The 19897-nt window shown below is 42.9% G+C and overlaps 1 protein-coding gene across 6 annotated transcripts in view; it reads right to left on the bottom strand.

The window, feature by feature from the left end:
- LOC111846646 (diacylglycerol kinase zeta-like) overlaps window positions 1-19897 on the bottom strand; it is a 106241-nt gene that overhangs the window by 57036 nt on the left and 29308 nt on the right. Inside the window, exon 1 of one of the 6 annotated variants that reach the window (XM_072698376.1) lies at window positions 11080-11230. The exons of the other annotated variants lie outside the window; for them this stretch is intronic. The gene's annotated coding sequence lies outside the window, so the exon portion shown is untranslated. Of the gene's footprint in view, window positions 1-11079; window positions 11231-19897 lie in introns of those variants that run through there. 6 annotated transcript variants of the gene reach the window in all.

Genomic DNA, 19897 nt, shown 5'->3' with positions numbered 1-19897 from the left:
AGGACGCCCCCCCCCCCCCCATCTGCCACATTATTTATTCTATAATGAAAATGGGGGAAAAAAACACCAGCAAAGGAAAGAGGCACTTGGGATGGGGGGTGAATAATAAGGTGCCACAGAGAGGGGACTGTATCCAAGGGAGAGAGAGCATTCACTGCCTGCTGATGAGGGAGTCACGTGGTTGAGAGGTCACATGAAAGGGATAGATGGAACTTGGATGAAGGGATATTAGATGTGTTCTTTATGTAACATTCCAAGTTCAGCTATCAGTGTGGTATAGAGGAGGCAAAATAAGCTATCAGCGTGATGTAGAGGATGTTAAGCTATCAGCGGGGTATACAGGAGATCAAATAAGCTATTGGTGTAGTATACTGGAGGTAAAATAAGCTACCATTGAGGTATAAAGTCGGTAAAATAAGCTATCAATAGGGTATAGAGGAGGTTAAATAAGCTATCAATAGGGTATAGAGGAGGTTAAATAAGCTATCAATAGGGTATAGAGGAGGTTAAATAAGCTAACGGTGTGGTATTACGGAAGTAAAATAATGCTGCATTCCATTTGAACTCATAACTCTAAGTAAACTCCAAGTTCCTAGTAAGAAATTTCAACTGGAACACGACTTGTGAATTCGGAGGAATCGATACATCCCTGAGCTAAAAATTCAAGATGGCTGCGCCCTTTAGCAACAGAAGTTAAAGCAGTAGTCTTATGTGGTTTATTAGCACTTATGTCTTATTTGTGGCTGATTAAATCAGTCGTACACACAGTACTGTCCAACCTCTATCTGTGGACGTGTTCCTATGGTGTTTTTATGGTCAATATACCGCATAATGTGTTGTTATCCACTATTATTGCTAACAATGGCAAACAATTAATCCTGGCTAGAACTGGCGCCAGTTTCGGTAAGCAGGATTTCCTACTTAAGCGGATGGATTTGTCAGATTTAAGGTAGTCTGGGCTAATTGTCAACGAACAAAAATGAAGGCCTTTAAGCTGGGAAAAATTAAATCTGACAAGTTTGCCAGGTAAGCAAGAAATCTTGCTTTTTGATAAGGGTCTCTGATATTGCTAAATGGCATTCTGACTTGTTGTACACTGTTAAAATAAGCTACTCTATACATGGTACAGGTATAGAGGAGGTAAAATAAACTATCAGTGTGGTAAAGGGCTTCAGAGACGGACTCAGAGACATGTCACTAAAGCCTCATGCTGTGCTGCCCATTTGTCACAAGAGGAGATGGCAAGACCTGCAGCAAGACGGTGGGTCAGATGAACCTCTGAATGTTCATGGTATACTACTACAGTAGTTGTGGGTTTCGCTTTAAGTCAGCACTAACGTTCCCCACATTTCCCTATGTGCTGTGAAACACAACGAAACACAATGCATCTCGGGACAAATAAACCTCAGCCAAAACATCAATAAAACAGAGGCTTGCCTTTTCTCTGACAGTTGGAGTCTCTGCACTTGCACCGGACGGTAAAACACGAAATGGCAGATGTCTTTTTGTCACTCTTTATGAAAAAGGTCATACCACCAAATGCCTCACTGTCGCTTACACGCTCATCTCAGCAGGAAACCTGTGTGCACTCACATTTCATGTCACACTCACGCACGCGCGCACACACACACACACATACTCTCCCTCATCTTCACTGTCAGACTGCTACAAAAGGTTAACTTAAAAACAGATCAGATCAGAAAATCAAAAATATTTATGTGAAAAATTGTGTCAAAATACCAAAAAATACTGGTAAACAATGTTCAGAATATTTTTTAACTGGGATTCAAGAGAAATTTCCTTGGTTTCCCATCTATATATTTTACACTTTCCATTTTTAAACCATGTCAATGATGAAAACATGATGTCGCATATTTCATCACATATCTGACTCCAGCTACTTCAATGTTCCAGTGTCACAAACTAAATACAGCGTGTGGTGTTGAAATATTTAGAAAATAGAGTTGGAGTTGTTAGAGAAGGAATAATTATAGCCTTCTCATGTCAATGGTTGGATGTATAATCTTCTGACCCTACCACGAAATGCTAATTTCTCACTACAAAACTGCTAATTTTGGCAAATGCTACAGTAAAACGTATTTAGTTGGATCAAAAAACATCAAAGTCCATCAAAGTGTTGTTTTCATAGTTGCTCATATTAACTTATTAGCATATCACTAATGTAAAAGTCTAACAGACATATTACTTTCTGGTTATTGATATGCCATGTATCATAGTCTCTATTTTTTCCAAACATGACAAGAAACTCATAATAGTACTATAAAATACAAACAATGTCAGCTACATTGACCAGACTATCAAACATTTATCAAATGTTCCCAAGTATTACCGTATTGTAGTACAGTATTTCTCCTGGGTTTTTTCTCCTATTATGTTGCCGGGCGCCTCCCCTCCTACACAATGAGCTCGGCTAGGTGCTCTACATGCCCTAACCTACTGTAATAGAGGTTGTGGATAGTTATACCTGTTGCTTGGATTTCCCCGGTGTGGAGCATCTCCGGGAGGTGTTGTCTGACCCTTGTCCTGAGTATACTATTATGCCGCTGACCATGCAACAGGTGTGAATGACTGGTATGGAGTTCATGTCGGATGACTTTTTGTGCTCTACAGACATTACTGTGTCACATTACTGTGTCTCCAGTACCGGTGTCAAGTGCAATTCCAGAGGATTCAGGCAGTGATGTTCTCTCTGCTCAGTCCTATAGCTCCTATAGCTGGCACTACAATCTATGGGCATCATCGCCAACCAGTGTGGCATTCTCTTGGGTACCTTGGTGAAGGCCTGATGCCAAGTGTTGTTAGCCAAATCTCCTCTGCCTGAAGCGTGCAGGAACAATTTAAGGCATTTCCCTTTGGCACCTGGGAGAATCTTTGGACCAGCAGCACAGGAGGCCCTTGATCTGTCTGTCTCAGAATTTCATTCCCCCCATGTCAGAACAGCACCCCATTTCACATTGTCCCCCAGTCTTCCTGCTTCCCATCTTAAACACACTGCCTTTAAGACTGTGCACAGGCCTGCCCATCCACCTCAGCGTCAGAGCTCTCATCCTTCATCCACCTCTTCAAAAAAACATGGTTAGGCTCACTGACTGTTCTGGGCCAGCAGCAGGTTCTTGCCCCAGATGTTTTTAAATGATGGACGAACCGGTGTCACTGCGTCGGGATGCTCTGGCCCACGACTGGCCGGGCACCCGATCTGCTGACTCAAATGGAGGGAAGGATTCAACACCCTCATCCCAAATGCCTAAAGCTGTGGGTTTGGCCCTTGGGAATTCAAGGCTACTGCTGGTCTGCTCAGACGGAGCCCGTAAACACTGTTCTGAGTACACATGCGGAATAAATACCGATTTGTATTTGAACAGGTGGAAAACATTTAGTGATTGGTGTGCTGAATGCAGCATTGACCCTCTATGCTGCTCTGTTCTACAGGTTTCCACATCCTAATCTACTCTCATGGTATATATGGCGACCTTGGCGGTCCACCATTCTTATGGTGATAGTATCTGACTTGGGTCCCACTGGCTGGTGATGGCCTTCCTGAAAAGGGTGAATCAACTTAACCCTTCCCGTGGTGTGCAAAGCCCATCATGGGACTTGGGACCCCTATATGAACCCATTAAGTGGTTGTCTTTTAAAACTGTTTTTCCCTTTGCTCGTCGGGTGAGTGAGTTGCATGCCCTTCTGTCTCACTGTGACCTAATCCAGGGTTCTTGCAGAAGGTTCTGTCCCATAGTTTGTTAATCATCTGATTGTGTTGACTGCTATACTGACATTCACCTGTAGCTGTGTCCAGTTCAGTCACTGCATTCCTACATTTATAGGACTGAGGCTTTTCGTACCTCAGACCAGTTATTTGTTTGCTTTAGTGGTGCAAGCAAGGACTCCCCCCTGTCTAAGCAGCGCTTATCACATTGGGTTGTGGAAGCAATTGCCACAGCATGCAGGCCCGTATGGTGTGCAGTGCCCCATGTTCATTGTCACTGGACACGTGCTCTGGTGACACCTTGGGCAGCTCTCAGGGGTGTTCCCCTTTCTGAGATCTGTGCTGCAGCTATGTGGACTTCATCCACATGAATTTCAGGTTGATTGGTCACTTGGAATGCGCGAGAATGACCATGAGACCATAATGACACGTACGCTGCGCTTATATATGCTGGGACACATCATAGGTCATGAGGTGGCAATTCTGCGTGACAACTTCAATTCCCGATAAAGTGCGGATGGAAGCTTTCAGCACTGCCCTGGTGGCCTTCCACTCAGTCATAGAACCACGATTACATACGTAACCAACATTTAATATCAGATGCATGACACATTTGCATGTAAATCTTGTTAAAAGTGCACAGGGGCCTAAACTCCTGGTCAGAAATTCATTCCCACTCTGATACTGCTCCTTTCAATTCAAATGCTCCAAGGCAGACATATGATTCAGTGTATCAGACAAAACAATAAACCTCTTCGTTGAAATTTTGGAAGTGTAACTGATTATGATTAAAAGCCTAAGTATTATCATATGACAACAAATTTAATTATTACAGACTGAATCGAAAAGCCTAGGTATACCTCAGTACTGAAATACCTTTTTGATATACCGAGGTGACGCAGTATAAAAATGCATGTCTACGTGGGAGTTTAAAACGTGTAATTTTATGCCACTTAAACATGGGCATTTTTACCATATCTAGAGGATAAGAATGCTGTGTGGTGACGTATTTTGTCTCAGGGTTTATACCCGGATGGTATTCCATACAGTTTCCCCTCTATTGTGCTTGGGAAATGTTTGGTCGGAACAAAAGTTTGCATGTTTGTGGAACTCTTTAGTGGAGCATTTCTACATTCTGATTGGTTGCTGCCAAACTGCATCATAGCTTATTACCATAAAGTTGACTGGGCTTCAACTTCATTTTGACACTCATACCGACCAAATCACGATTTGGTATTTTCCTACATAGTGTTCCTGATTAAGTTGGCCACATTTCCATGCGTGGCTAAATCATAATAGGTCATTAAAAAATTAAATGCAAAGGTGATTTCAGTTTGACAGCCAAACTGTCAAATCATACATAAATACATGATTCAAGGTTAGAACATTTTTAAAATGTAATTTGAAATAAATTATTTTTTAACACAATAAGTGGCTGCTTTCACACTGGGCATTTGGTGGCCGGATTTGGCTGCAGGTTCAGCGGGCGGGCAGTGCCACTGCAGGCTGCCCCTCATACCCATCACATGACCCTACTGCAACCTTCTGGAACAGATCCACCATGCTTATCTGTCATCTCATCACATCGAACAGGTGCTGTTATCACGCAGATTGATGAACCCTGCTTGCTGAACTTAATGTGCTACACGTGCTGTATGCTGAAGCCATCTAATGTCAGATAATGCTCACAGTCATAGAGTATTATTGAAAAAGTTTTAGACAGTCAAAGAAAAAGTTGTAAAGCTATTTATCTGGGTATTTACCCAGAACAAGTTAACATTATTTAACATTAAAATGTCTTCTGTTCTCCAAAAAATTACCGATATATGGATGGCTAGATGAATGCTACTTCAGTTCCCAAAGTTCTGCTCAGGAACACTCAGCCATTCCGTGCATTTGTTGAATTTCACCAGCAGCTTGATCAATTAGTTTAGTTAGTTAAATAACTCAATGAGGTTTTGATTAGCCAAACATGGTGGGGTAGAACTTGAGTCAAAAACACATGGGTGTATTTTAGGGTTATTGCAACTACTGCAGTGAGGTTTTGCATACCTTGACAAACATAATATCATTGTTTTACATCAACATGAAGATCAGTTAAACATTTTTGACTGTCTGAGACTTTTGCACAGTACTGCACATGTAAAAATGGCTTTTAAAAGAAGACTCATGCACATGAGACTTACTGCCTTACCATACTAAGCCATTGTTACTACTTGTTACTCTCAGCCATTAAATAACTCTGACTTGCAGGTTGACACATTGATAGTTACAGTTTCAGTCGTTGTTCTGAATGTCACCAATACGCCCTCTTTGAAAATGACTTTAATGCTGCCTGTGCTTTACTGCTGTGCATGTTCAGGCTTATGCTGGAGGGTTTGGGTACAGGGCTCTCAGTTCTGCTATTTCACTATGTGCCTCTGCATAATGCTGTCATGAATATTTGCATGCGTGTCTCATGTGTGGTCTGAAGCACTGGTAAGATGCATTTGTTCCAGAGAACAGAATGACAATGGGAAAAAAATAATGAATGGCAACATTTGCTTTAATATGGTTGTACATATGGCCTATGCCCACACAGCACACAGAATAACTGTGTGAAATCTTTATCCCAAATGAAATTCAGCAGCACTAACTACCTGCCAAGTAAATAATTTGTAAACAACACTGAACAGCTCCAAAAAGGCTTTGTATGGCTGTCACATTGATCTTCATGCTCAGAAAACCACCAGTACCATGTGGAAGGACAGACCAAACCAGGTGGAAGCAAAATCACAATAAAATGAGCTCAGAGCTGTTATGGAGTGACCAGCCTCAATTTGTAATGCAATGAGCTCATCCAGATTAGGCTAGGAAACAGCACCATGTACCATTATGGGGGGGGGGAGACACTGACTAAGCAGCTGGAACAATGCAGGCCCATGCACTGGTGCAGATCCACTGGGACACAGCATCCCAAAGCCTGGGCAACACGACATTTACATTGGCAGCTTATATTAGTACATTGCTAACACCTGCACCCACCGTTTTGCATTTATGAGTTTGTGCTCTTGCTGTTTGACCACCCGCCACAGCAAATGATGGACTTTAGACAAACACAAATTTAAAATATCCATTCAGAACTGTGTCAAGAACTATTACGGCACAATCAGAATGTGAATAGAGCCGTTTCTTCATGACACTAATGCCGATCACACAGGAGTGGTGAGAGAAAATTACTGCATTTGGCAACCTCCAGATAGAATTGATATTTCTGATGACTGTAGCTATTGGCTAGCTATACTCAGGTCTGTGTCAGACTCATAGCTGTCTGCTGATTTGCCATCGTCTGGAAATACTCACATAGCACTACAGCTGTTGCAATAAAAAGCCACCATTTCAGCTGCATACAAAGAGACTACGCATCCAGTGAAGTATTAAAAGTGAGGCTATGACTGTCCACCTTCCCACATTCAGCTGAATGAAGACAGCTTATCAATTTATGCATCAGTTAGCAATCACATGGACGTCCGGTGGCTTCTTAAACCTGAAGATCATGGCAGAGACTGCCTCGTGCAGGGCCACAGAACTGACACTGACACATCTGTACCAACAACCAGCTGCGGAAAGCTAACATGCTAACATGACATACTGTGTGTTGATGGAAAGGCGCTACAGGTTTGGATCAGTATCACACTATAGTGCTATGCATTTAGAACCAAGGATGTACTTATGTACTTTGTATATAGACCTTTATTTACTGGATTTAATTAATCGTGGGTTGTTCCCCGCCTTGCACCCATAGCCTCCGGGACAGGCTCTTGAGCCCCTATGACCCTGAATAGGATAAGTGATTTCAGAAAATCTATGGATCGATGGATGTCTACGGTGCTGGGATACTATCACACTTTAACTAGCAGGCGGTGTGGGTATGGCTCTTGTGCTGATTTGATATTTAAATAGGCCTCACAGCCTTATATTGTTCAGCATAAATGCAAAAACAAGCATGTTATTTACATAGAGTTTGACTAGGATGAGAAAAACAAGGCCACTAGTGTTCATGGGTTGTGCTTTCCTAGTTATGTTTTTGTCACTATACTGGGTAGGTGGCAGGAACATAAATCACATTGGCACCAGAGATCACAGGCCCTTTGATACCCAATGAGAACTGGGGGGTGGGGTCTACCGGTGACAGGGCAAGCTAACCCTGCACTCCAAACAGACCTCTAATACTAACCCAAGCAAATCTTCCAATACGAACAGCTTGCAGCCCACGGCACTCAGTTAACTATACAGAGGAACATGTGATTAAGACTCTTGACTCCTGCTTGTGAACATCAGGTGAGCAACCTACTGTCAACATACGTAACAAATGACTTGTCGCTTCCCACGTTTTCCTGCCGATTACTGAATCCCCACCACACTTTCTTTCTTGTTAGTCATTCTGAACCTGGAGCCATTACCTGTCACCAGAAGAAGTGATATTACCATGGTGACAAGTGGAGAACTCAGGCCTCAAATTAGTGGCACGATGAATAAAGGGTTCACGGGCAGAGATTTCCATCGGGGGCATATGAAGATTTTCGGCATCTGTGGCATTATGTGGGCCTGATTAAAAGCAGAACATAAGGCACTCTAACCAAATAAGGTCCTGACAAACAAAGAACTGAAAACAAGTCTGTGAACCTTTGCCCTGTACAAAACTGCTTACTGAGAATGATCTATTGGCCAGGCATCGCTTGAGAGGGTGTTTTTTCGCAGCATAGCTTTGAGCTGATATGATGTAAAGCAGGAATAATTTAGAAATGCCTTGTTAAGGGGCATCTGATTAACCACACATTTTCGTTTAGGCCTTGCAGGCCCTCAGTGAGGCTGCTTTGAGGGAGTGTATGCCACTCATTGAGCTTAACCTATTCACCTGAAAGGACTAATACCTTCAGAATTTATTCAGAATATCCTGATGTGTACTTATTTTAAATTTTGGTTAAATTTGGGTAAGTCTACCCACAAGTCACTGCCCTTTACTGTTGTCATGATTATGAATAAAAACATGCATGGACCCATTGAGAGTCCAGTACCTTTGTGAAATGCAGATCAGCTCCAGCATCTTTTCATTCTTGGACAAAGGATGTGAGCTGACAAGAGTGTCGCTCTGTCCTGTGCTTTGCACTTTAAGTGTAAAGCCCACCTGACTTGACAAATCTGAGCTTACACAACGGAAAATGGCCCTTTAATATGAGAAATGAGACAAATACACATTTTCAAATCCAACAAAAACAAATGCTGACTGCAGGATTACGTATATAGAGAGTAAGATGCAGAATACAGGAGAGGTTTCTTACACACCAAGAATGGTCATGGTGGGAATGTAATGCATAAGCCCTGTTGAACACCAGGCATGCTGGAATTATTATTTGAGAGTAAACAGTGAGGAGGTATATCAAACAAATTTTATGAATTATGAATTTGGGGAGCGGTTTCAGGGGCAGGCGCTGCAGTTCAGAGTGCTGCCTTGTCTCAAGGGACAGGGGTGCTGTGGTTCGGGCCACTGCGGTTTGGGACGCTGCCTTGTCTCTGGGGACAGGGGTACTGAGGTTCGGGCCGCTGCGGTTTGGGACGCTGCCTTGTCTCTGGGGACAGGGGTACTGAGGTTCGGGCCGCTGTGGTTCGGGCCGCTGCGGTTTGGGACGCTGCCTTGTCTCCCACTCTCCTTTTTTCCCAGGATTTGAAATCAATTGGGCATAAAACAGTTCTGAGTAATACTGTTTCCTTAATTGTTAATGAAGTACTGAGGAGTGGGAAGGAGGTTGAGTGTGCAAAAAGAAGCACAGGCGTTAGCGAATATACTCGACTGTGCTAATTAATGACAGTGACATGTATAAATACATATCTATACAAGGCCTATATACTTCATTTTTTCTTAATTCCGCCAGTAATATATGGAGGCATTAGTAATCAATATAATATGCAACAGTATAGTTATGGGCAATTTCAATCTCTGGTTTGCTGACAATTTTGACACAAACAGGGAATCGATTTCTTACAACAAAATAATTAATCTTTCATGGTTACTCTGAACTTAGCAATAGTGATTTTTCCACACTTCAAAGGTTTTTCATAATTCTGAGCCTATTATACATTGTTTTATTAAGCAAAAAATACCCAACCGATTACAAGCATCACTTACAACAAAGTAAAAGCTGTACATTGAGCCACCGAAATAATCTTGCCTGCTGCCCCTGGAGAATATCGCTGTTTATTCTAGAGAAGCAGTGCTAGAGACTCTGTCCGTCACCCATTTCTTCAACACAGCTCAAAGTAAACAGACAGAGGCACGTTCCCTGGGGGCTGAGGCCCAGCAGCTCAAAATTCCTTTGCATAAGCACACGAGACGGTCAGCCTTTTACAAGTCTCTGAAAACAAATGTCATTGTGGGATACAGGACCTTCCTTTTGTTTGTGTGTCTCTGTGTGTGTTTGTATGTGTGGAATAGATTTATATTACTGTACATTATGGGGACCAAATGTCCTCCACAATGTGATAAAAACTTGTTACTTTGATGTTGTGGGGGGTTAAGGTCATCATGTTGAATATAGAGGTTTGCCCATAGAAATTAATTGAGAATCCACTACAAGGATACAATTATAAACCTGTGTGTGTGTGTGTGTGTGTGTGTGTGTGTGTGTTTATTTGCGATAATCACTGATGTGAGGTACAACAAAACACTGATTTCTGTCACACTAAAGGGACGTCACAAAATTATTTTTATCAGCAGCAGACATTTTAAAATGTAATAACAGTGTAACCACATGCTATGCCTTCTGAGTAAATTCTTAGCCTGATTGAAACAGAGTAGTAAATGTAAATAAGGCAAAATGGGCCAAAATAATTAACCATCGGGTTAATTATTTGCTGAAAAGAAAAACGAGGACACAGTATTCATGATAAGTAGTACAAAGTGAGAAAATGTGCATTGGTTGTCCTTTCACAATGTCTGTCTCATGTCAACAAACCTGAGCCTGAGTCAAAAAACTTTTATCTCCAGGTACTCCCCGGCAGCTAAGAAGATAAGTGCCCTGAAGAAACACACTAAATCGTTCAACATCTATCTCACAGGCTGAACCTTCAACCTGCAACTGACTAAAGCTACAGTACTGCATTCCACAAAAACAAAACACAAGAACAAGGGGAGCGGTAATCAGAATAATTTACTCAAACTAGCTGCTCCGATGCATAACGTTAAATTAGGCACCATCCTTCTCACAAGCTGGACCATCAAACCAAACCAAGTCAAACAGCACAGTACTGCATTCCACAGAAAAGCACAAAAAGAACAGCAACAGAAATGAAAATGAAACTCATTGCTATAGTACGACCTGAGATGGGATGGGAGATTAACATCCAAATCTTCTTCTTTTTTGTCCACCCTGAAACAACTGGTACAGCAGTAAACCCTGAAAGACTCTAAGCAAGACGAGTGAAACAGGCAGAGAGAGAGATAGAGAGAGAACCTTGAGGTGGAGATTTTGACGCAACCCAGTGTGTAACAGACTCGTTGGAGAGGGGGGGGGGGGTGTGACAGATACGAGAGGTTGAGTGAAAATGACTCTTCAGCTAGAGGCAGAGTGCATTTCCTCCATAAGCTACTGTAGCACAGCACGTGCACTCAGACACACACGCACACACACACATGTAAGGGTTATAGTTACACAGACTTTCCACTGACCCCCATTCTATTGTGATTAATCCCTAACCACAGACAAAGAAGCTAAATTACACTTGATCCCAAAATGTAGCTAAATTTGTCCAGATGTATGGATTTGCACCTGTGCACAGACAGGCGGGTGCACACACCCAGACACAAAAGTGCACATGCCCGCCATGGCTGTCACACAGAGGTGCACCACAAGGGAGCACAATCATTCTTCAGTGCATGCAAAAAGGTGCACACAGATGTAGAAGATATAAGATATAGTGACTTTACTGAGTGCCGTCAATTGCAAATTATAATTAATGGGTGATTAAACTCCCTGTGCAGAGTATTTTAGCCTTTGTATTCCTCGGTTACAGAATCACAAGTTAATTATAAAAATGCAGTGGCTGCAACCCTCACCTTCATGATAATGGCCAGAGGACACCAGTCACTGTACAGTAACACGATGCCACAGACGACAAAAATGATTAACCAGATCTCGTAGTTTACAGCCCTTACACTAACAATTTCCAAAAAGAAGAGACACCTTCCATACCCGTAGGACCATCTACTGGCTGTGCATGTTGAACGTGAGCTGCTGACTCCTGACGTCTCTGACGGTACCTGGGCCGGCTGGCCACACTGCACACAGCCTGGGGCCCCTGGTGTCTCTGCTCCCAGGCCGGCTGCTTTCTAACATGGGTCTGGCAGAGCCACACAGACATTTGCTTATTTTTCTCCTGCTGTTCAGTACCTGTATAAACGGATGAATATCCATCCAACTCATGCATATAAGAATTATGAAAGAGTAATTTGGGTGTGTGGGTTATGTTGCAGATAAACAACCTCATTAATCCAAATTGCCTGCCGTTGCTGTAGTAGATCTATCCTGCATCCTGCCAAGCACATGTCATGTTTGAATCGTGCTACATTTTAGCCGTTGTTATGAACAAAGCGAAACTTTAAGCCTTTCAATGCCAGCAGCCGAGTTGAAGCGCAGCTGCTGTCACACAAGATGCGGCCGGCAGCACATGTGCAGTGCGTGAAAGCAGCAAAGCCACAGCCTTCACTGCTTCTCTCCACCTGCCTACACTGGCAGATAGGAAACACACAGCTAGAGATGCTAATGTTCTAACCCATTTTGCAGAGGGTGGATGGGTAGATGTAAGGGGAGTTCCAGCATGGCCACGTTGAGTAACGCATTCATGTGACGGTTCTTTGGGAGTCGTGCTGCCAGAATGGAGCTGTGAGACTGTTGCTCCGAGGCTGCCAGTAACACGCCACTGTGTGGTGAGAGGCACACCGGCCGTTTTCCCGACAGCCAGCTGAGGCAGCCTTTGCGAGCAAACCACAGAGACCACAGGCAACGCCCACAAGCTCAGGGTAGAGAAAAGCTGAGGGACACACTCCCATGCCCCATGCTGGTGCAAAAAACCTCTCCTTATTTTTAATTATGTCTGCCACTTAACATATGGTTACGCAACTTATCTCGTTATGTTCACGGTAGATCCAGCCTCTCATGATCTTAGAATGGACATCGAAAAGGAAACACGTTTTTTTTTTTTTTTTTGCATATTCTGCTTACAGTGCTTGTACCCGATTTACAACCCAGTTCCAGTAAACCTTAGCTACATTAACAAGGGAGTTTTGTTGGTTCTATCCCAGTTTATAGTAACATTAAAGTAATACTCGCAACTTAAAAATGACAAAAGGTGACCATAGCGGAACATAGGTCATTTACATTGAAAGAAATTGTAACTGATGCTTGTTTTCCAATCAGCCGTCCATCCATCATATTAACAGAAACACACACAATGCAACAAATGAAAGCAACGCTGTTTCACATGGCCAGCCTGTTAACTGGAATTATGGCATGGTTAATATTTAATGTAAGCATAACTGCACATTTCATAGACTTTCAATCCGACATTGACACAAGTTTATTTTTGGTTAAGGACCCCCTGCACCTACGTTCCCACCTGCCTCTCCCTCCTACTTATGCTGCCACAGCCATATCTGCCGGAGCTTACATACTGCACTCACCTAACTGGTTGCACTGTCTCTAGTCTCCCCTACTTTAGCTAACTGCTCATTTTATTTCCCCTACCGCTCCTGGGCTGTGCTGCCTAGACACCCAAAAAAATCAAGATATTCTGCCTACCCTGCTGCCTGCGACACCCTTACTACTTGTGTCGTCTTTCCAGCCTGCTCGCCCTTCTGCCTGTGACGTCTCTCCGGCCTGCTCGCCCTTCTGCCTGTGACGTCTCTCCGGCCTGCTCGCCCTTCTGCCTGTGACGTCTCTCCGGCCTGCTCGCCCTTCTGCCTGTGACGTCTCTCCGGCCTGCTCGCCCTTCTGCCTGTGACGTCTCTCCGGCCTGCTCGCCCTTCTGCCTGTGACGTCTCTCCGGCCTGCTCGCCCTTCTGCCTGTGACGTCTCTCCATCCCGCTCGCCCTTCTGCCTGTGACGTCTCTCCGGCCCGCTCGCCCTTCTGCCTGTGGCGTCTCTCCATCCTGCTCGCCCTTCTGCCTGTGACGTCTCTCCATCCCGCTCGCCCTTCTGCCTGTGACGTCTCTCCATCCTGCTCACTCTTCTGCCTGTGACGTCTCTCCATCCTGCTCGCCCTTCTGCCTGTGACGTCTCTCCATCCTGCTCGCTCTTCTGCCTGTGACGTCTCTCCATCCTGCTCGCCCTTCTGCCTGTGACGTCTCTCCATCCTGCTCGCCCTTCTGCCTGTGACGTCTCTCCTACATGCCCTGTTCCTGCCTTCGGAAGCAGCACCAGCAACTGCCTGCCAGTGTCTGCCTGCCCCCCACTTTGAGAGTCAAATCTTAAAATTTGGACAGTATAAATTAAACTTTTGCTATCTTGTTACTTTGACTTCCTCTGCTGCCCCCTGGAGGATAGTCCCCCCCCATTGACTCTAGTTCCACCCAAAGTTTCTTCCTTCTAGGGAGTTTTTCATTGGCACTGTTGCCTCTGGCTTTATTTAGCAACCCTTTATTGGTAATCATTATAGACAGCTAAAATACATCAACACGTGATGACTAATAAGGGTCTATAAAATATAATGCTTCAAGTAATCCAGCTTCGGAATATGTAAGCACACCACAAAAAAGATCATGAACTGTGTTTGATAACCAATAGGGACTCCCCCTGCCATAAACCATAAACAGCTAAATTAAATGTTACCCTTTACCCCTGAGTTGGATCCTTGACGGCAGTATGTTTCTAATGTATTATCTACCTTACTTGTACACCACTTGGGATATCTTTCAAATAAATGTAAATGATCAGCACAGGCATGTGAGTTTAATGGTAATATTAACATGCCGGTGAATGTGCGAGGTACTAGCTGTTGAGTTTGAACACAGCTGGAAGTGAGAATACGAAATGGAGGACAAATGGACTTCAGTTTCTTTCAGTCACTTCTCATATGTTTCCATTGCAGCTAATAATGGTCAAGGTGGTAACTGAGTCCGCATAGTTTAAATGTTTAACGGAAACCACTACAAGAACTAAGCTTACTGAAGTTCTCAGCTTGCCTTCACAAGCCAGTCATCAGGATTTGGTGTTTTACAAGGAAAAGGCATAAAAAATTGCCTACTATTAAATATAATTTCTTTATTGTATGTAACACACCACACCATCTGAGCAGAGATATTTACTACATGCTTTAGGTTTGGCGAAGCCCTAAAAAATACATTTAAAAACATCTGCAAACCTCATTTGTGAAGTATATGCAAGACCTTCTTGAATGAATGCAAAATGTAAAACAGAAAAATAAAACCTTAAAATAAATCCACAAATAATTCTCATTTCACAGCAAGCGTACACAACCATAAAGATCACATACAAAACAGCTGCCCTCCCTCTAACTACCTAATTGTTATGCTATTGGCTGCATACAGACTCAAGAACAAGAAGAAGAACAGCCAGTCCTTAGGGAAGTCAGAGTGTGGCCACAGGAGGCTACTCCAGTGTTGCAAGCACACAGTGGGGCATGTGACAATATCACAGACTTGTAAGAATATACAGACGCTGTTACTGGGTATATCCACAAGCGCATAGTCAATGTTTCTGTTGTAAAAACCTTAAAGAAGCACAACAACCAGAAACCTTGACTGACTGTGGCTTGGACACCGCAGCATATTGACTAGCGAGGAACAACTTGTCTATCAACATGGAGGTGAAATGGCTGTATGGACAGAGGCTGAACAGCTAGTTTGCTAATAACAGGGACACACAGTACTTGTGGCAAGGTTTCCAAACAATAACAGGTCACCCCCACCAGTATACCAAAAGGTCTTTATCTCTGCATACAGATCTAACCATTCCACTGAAGTCTGCCAACAACACCAAAATGGGGGGTCTCATCAGTAACGGGGGCGAATCGGCATACAGGATGGAAATGGAACAGCTGATGGCAGGGTGCAGGAATCTCAATCTTGTCCTCAGTATCAAGAAGATCAAGGAGATGCTAATCAACTTCGGGAGGGCCCGTTTGCAGCACTATCTTCTGCCGATCATTGATAGTGCTGCAGCGGAGAAGGTCAGCAACATTAAGTTCTTGGGGGTGTCCCTGGCAGAAGACTTGACCTTAAGCATTAACACGACAGACATCATCAAGCAGGTCCAATGGCAACTCCACTCCTTTTAGAAACTAAAGAGGGCAAGTTTTCTCGCTCCATCCCTCACCACCTTTTATAGGGCCACCATCAAAAGTGAACTGACCTACTGCATCATTTTCTGGTTCAGTAACTATAAAGTGACTGAACAGCACCAACTGGACAGGCTAGTGAAGACAGCTGAAAAGATCATTGGTCTTCCCCTCCCCTCTCTGCTGGAGACTTACCCCTCAATGCCGCGTTCGCAGAGCCTCCAGCATGATCAGAGATCCCTCCCACCCCTTGTACAGGTTATGTTCTCTCTTGCCATCTGGAAAAAGATACAGGTGCATCCAAACCAGGACCACCAGGTTGCTAAACAGCTTCTTTCCCTGGCTGTTAAACTCCTGAACTCCCAGTGCCACCTCACAAGTACATTCATTCCCTTCTCAACCTCACCTCTCAACACTGGTCACTTTAACACTGGTCACTTTAACACTGGACACTTTAACACTGGACACTTTGCCAACTGCTGTTTGAATATATTTATTTAGCTATTTATATATTTTTACACCCTTCCAGTTATTGTGATATTTTTCGATTTCTTGTGATATCTATTTTATCATGCATGTGAATACACTATAAAATGACAATAAAGGAAATCTGATCTGATATCTAATTATTATAATACCAATATTACCAATTGCCCTGCTTCATATAATTCCCAATGTGCATTTCAGTATTATCTGGACAATTCAGCACCTTTCCACAGCACCAAAGATTCATTGGAAATGATGGTTTTGGATCCGTAAAATCTGTACCCGTACGGTAGAGGAAGGTTATTTTAAAAACATCAAGCACAGATGGCAATGAGGAACACAAAGGGTGGTGACATTAATATCACAGGCATATTATTTATTATTCATAGACTGCATTCATTGCATTATTTTAATTCCATATAGAATATAAACTACACTCAGCTCCAGCATCCCAGCCCTCAATTACCAATTCATGATTCTTACACTGTTGCATTATGGATCAGTTAGTATACATACAAACAGAATGTCTGTTTTTAATTCAGCAAAACGCATAATTGTAACTGATGTCTTTCTTAACGATATCACATAATTGTCAAGACCATAGTTCAGTTCCTCCTGCAATGAAAACAAAGGCCTTCTTCAAATACAATCCAGTTCCTATCTTTAAAAATACATATGCATATACAGTAGTAATGGCTAGTTCACATGTTCCTTTAGCCATTCTTTAGTTACCATGGAGTGAGGCTCAATGCATACAAGACACTATGACACATGAACAGAGCTCTAATGAATGTTCCCCTTTAAGTGAAATCACCAGCCCTTAATTATTCTCTCAACCAACAATTCGTCACTCTCTGAGGGATGCTAATTTAAGTACTCTGTTGCATTTATTTTCCCCGCAATCTATAGGTCGGTGTAGTGATACCATCCCATAACCGGACATTTATTATATTTGGTGAAGAAGAACAAAATATAGACATCTGTAACATGGCACAGCCAGGTCAAGTCCCTTCATGATGGAATTGCTCAGTGGACACGAGGCAGAAAAATGCAACAAGGTCATTCCATGTCAAATCACCACACTTTCGGACCTCATCGTCACGGATTTTAACGAAACTTGGCTTGCTGATCTGGTCACATGAGTAACTCATGAATCTGAAATTGGGTGTGTCTTGGATCAATATTGAGGGAGATTTAAGCGAACAAAGTTTTAACTTTTTTTTTAGGAGGGGGGCTATGACTTTGACTGGCTATATTTACCTTAATGTAAGCTGCACATAAATGGTCCTCATACTGTTTTATAGCTATTGTCCAGCTCTATAGATTGTACAAATAATATGCCATCCCCATTTCAATAATTACTATGTAATAACTGATTAAAATATTAAAAATTCAACAAAAAAACCTATATTTCAAAATTGAACAATTTTTTACTAAAGCTAGAGCATAATGTCATGGACATCTCCAGAAAATTTGGTCCTTGGTTTTTAAGGTGTTGCTAAGATATCTTGACGTCACATGGTTTCATATCACTGATGGGCCTTTTTAATGGCAGCCAAACTGACATGAAATAGTATAACAAGCACAGGTGTAAGGAATAAATAAAAAGTTACAAATATGCTAGAATGAAATTTAATGGAAGCTTCATTAATGTCATTGCAGACACCTGTACTTGCCATACTATTAAAAAGGCCCATTTGGCTAGTAAATATGGCTAATAAATGCCCTGCATTCGTCAGAGGTGAGTGAGGTGTGCAAATCGGTCCAGTGTAAGTGCACACTGAGGGAATCACTCGACTCTGCAAGCAGCAAAGGTTATGTTGTGGCTGCATATGATGATAATTGGTGGCTAGGATGTGTTGAAGAAACTATGCCCAGCAGTGGAGAGTTGAGACTGAGCTTCAGAAAATTTGGTTTAGCAAGGAAAGAATTTCAACATTGGTGTAATACAGTAAAATCCCGTTATAACATAGTAATTCTGTCACCCAGAGAAGCGAACCTCATGGAGGTAAAGCCATGCATGTTTTTGAGAGGTGCATTTACAGACACGTACGAAGGGAACCAAAGGGGAAAACAATGATGAAAGGACATCAAAAAGGGCAATGTGGTTTTGTGCGTAAGGGTAACAATGCATCCTGGTCAATATGTGAGTCATGAGCCCATTCTAGGGCCACACACTAGTGCCCTATCAGGCCCACATTGCCAAGAAACCTGCCGCCCATAACCTCTGATTTATTATTATAGACCAAACAACTTGAACCAGCACATCTCCTCACAAGAGACCGTGGGATGCTGGCAAACAGTTATGTTTAATTCTCCGCAGCACGCATGATTATGGACCGTGAATACACCCAGCCTAATATGCAGGTCGAACGGGAACACTGCGCTGAATAGTAGATTTGCAATGTCTGAGGCCACCTCTGGTTAACCTACATCTAAGCTGGCAGGTGCATGGTCTGCTGCCAGGAATAACGGAGGCACCTTTCTCACACAAATACAAGAAGTGAGCACCATTCCCACGCATTCTCTGAAGCCACCAAACGAAAGGAAGCAGATTTAGCAGTTTCACATGGAGGTGGGCACAGTGCCGAGCCCTGATCGCATTACGCTGTAAATGTGAAAGACGTGTTTAATTTAGGTCAGATGTGCCGAAGGTGTCTGTGAACCAGGTACAGTATCAGTGAGATGAGTGATAGTATCAGGATGCAGAGAAGTGTAAAGCAGAGTGAGACGCAGTGCCGCGCCACCAGGCTCTCGTCCATTCAGCCCCAGCACAAGCAGGATTTGAAGTCCTCCATCTACAGCTGCAACTTTTACATTTAATATTTTCATATGAATGCATTCTTGGTATGACAGTGTTTTTCAACCAAAAGTTTTATATGTGAACTCATCACCAAATTACACCTCGGGGCCCAGGAGGCCAAGGTTCTCATTCTAAACTTAAATTGCACTCCCCGCTTTACTGATCTGGATATTAGGTTTGTCTATTTTTAATTCCACAGATGTTTGCATATTACACAGCCTCTTTCTCGTTTTCTCCCCACTCTGGTAGGGATTCCCATAATGAACAGGTGTATTTGGATCTCCTCATGCCACACAGTAGTGCTCCTCACACAACCCGGGTTTTCCCACCCACTGATTATGTCGTTATGATTATGTTTTAACCTCCCACCAATACAGAAGAAATAAGGATGCAGCAACTGAGACATCTACTGGGCATCAGGGGTAACTGCAGGTTCTGGCTCTCTTCCTATTGTCTTGGTCACTAGCAAAATAACACATTACAGAGAAAATAACTCATCTTCAGCTGGCATTTTATTGAATTGGCAACATCAAAGTGGGTAGAGCACAGTTTTC

Source organism: Paramormyrops kingsleyae, chromosome 13 (genome assembly GCF_048594095.1).
Source record: "Paramormyrops kingsleyae isolate MSU_618 chromosome 13, PKINGS_0.4, whole genome shotgun sequence".
Lineage (NCBI taxonomy): Eukaryota > Metazoa > Chordata > Actinopteri > Osteoglossiformes > Mormyridae > Paramormyrops > Paramormyrops kingsleyae.
Note: the sequence above shows the minus strand (reverse complement) of the source record. Positions and strands in the feature narration are given on the sequence as shown.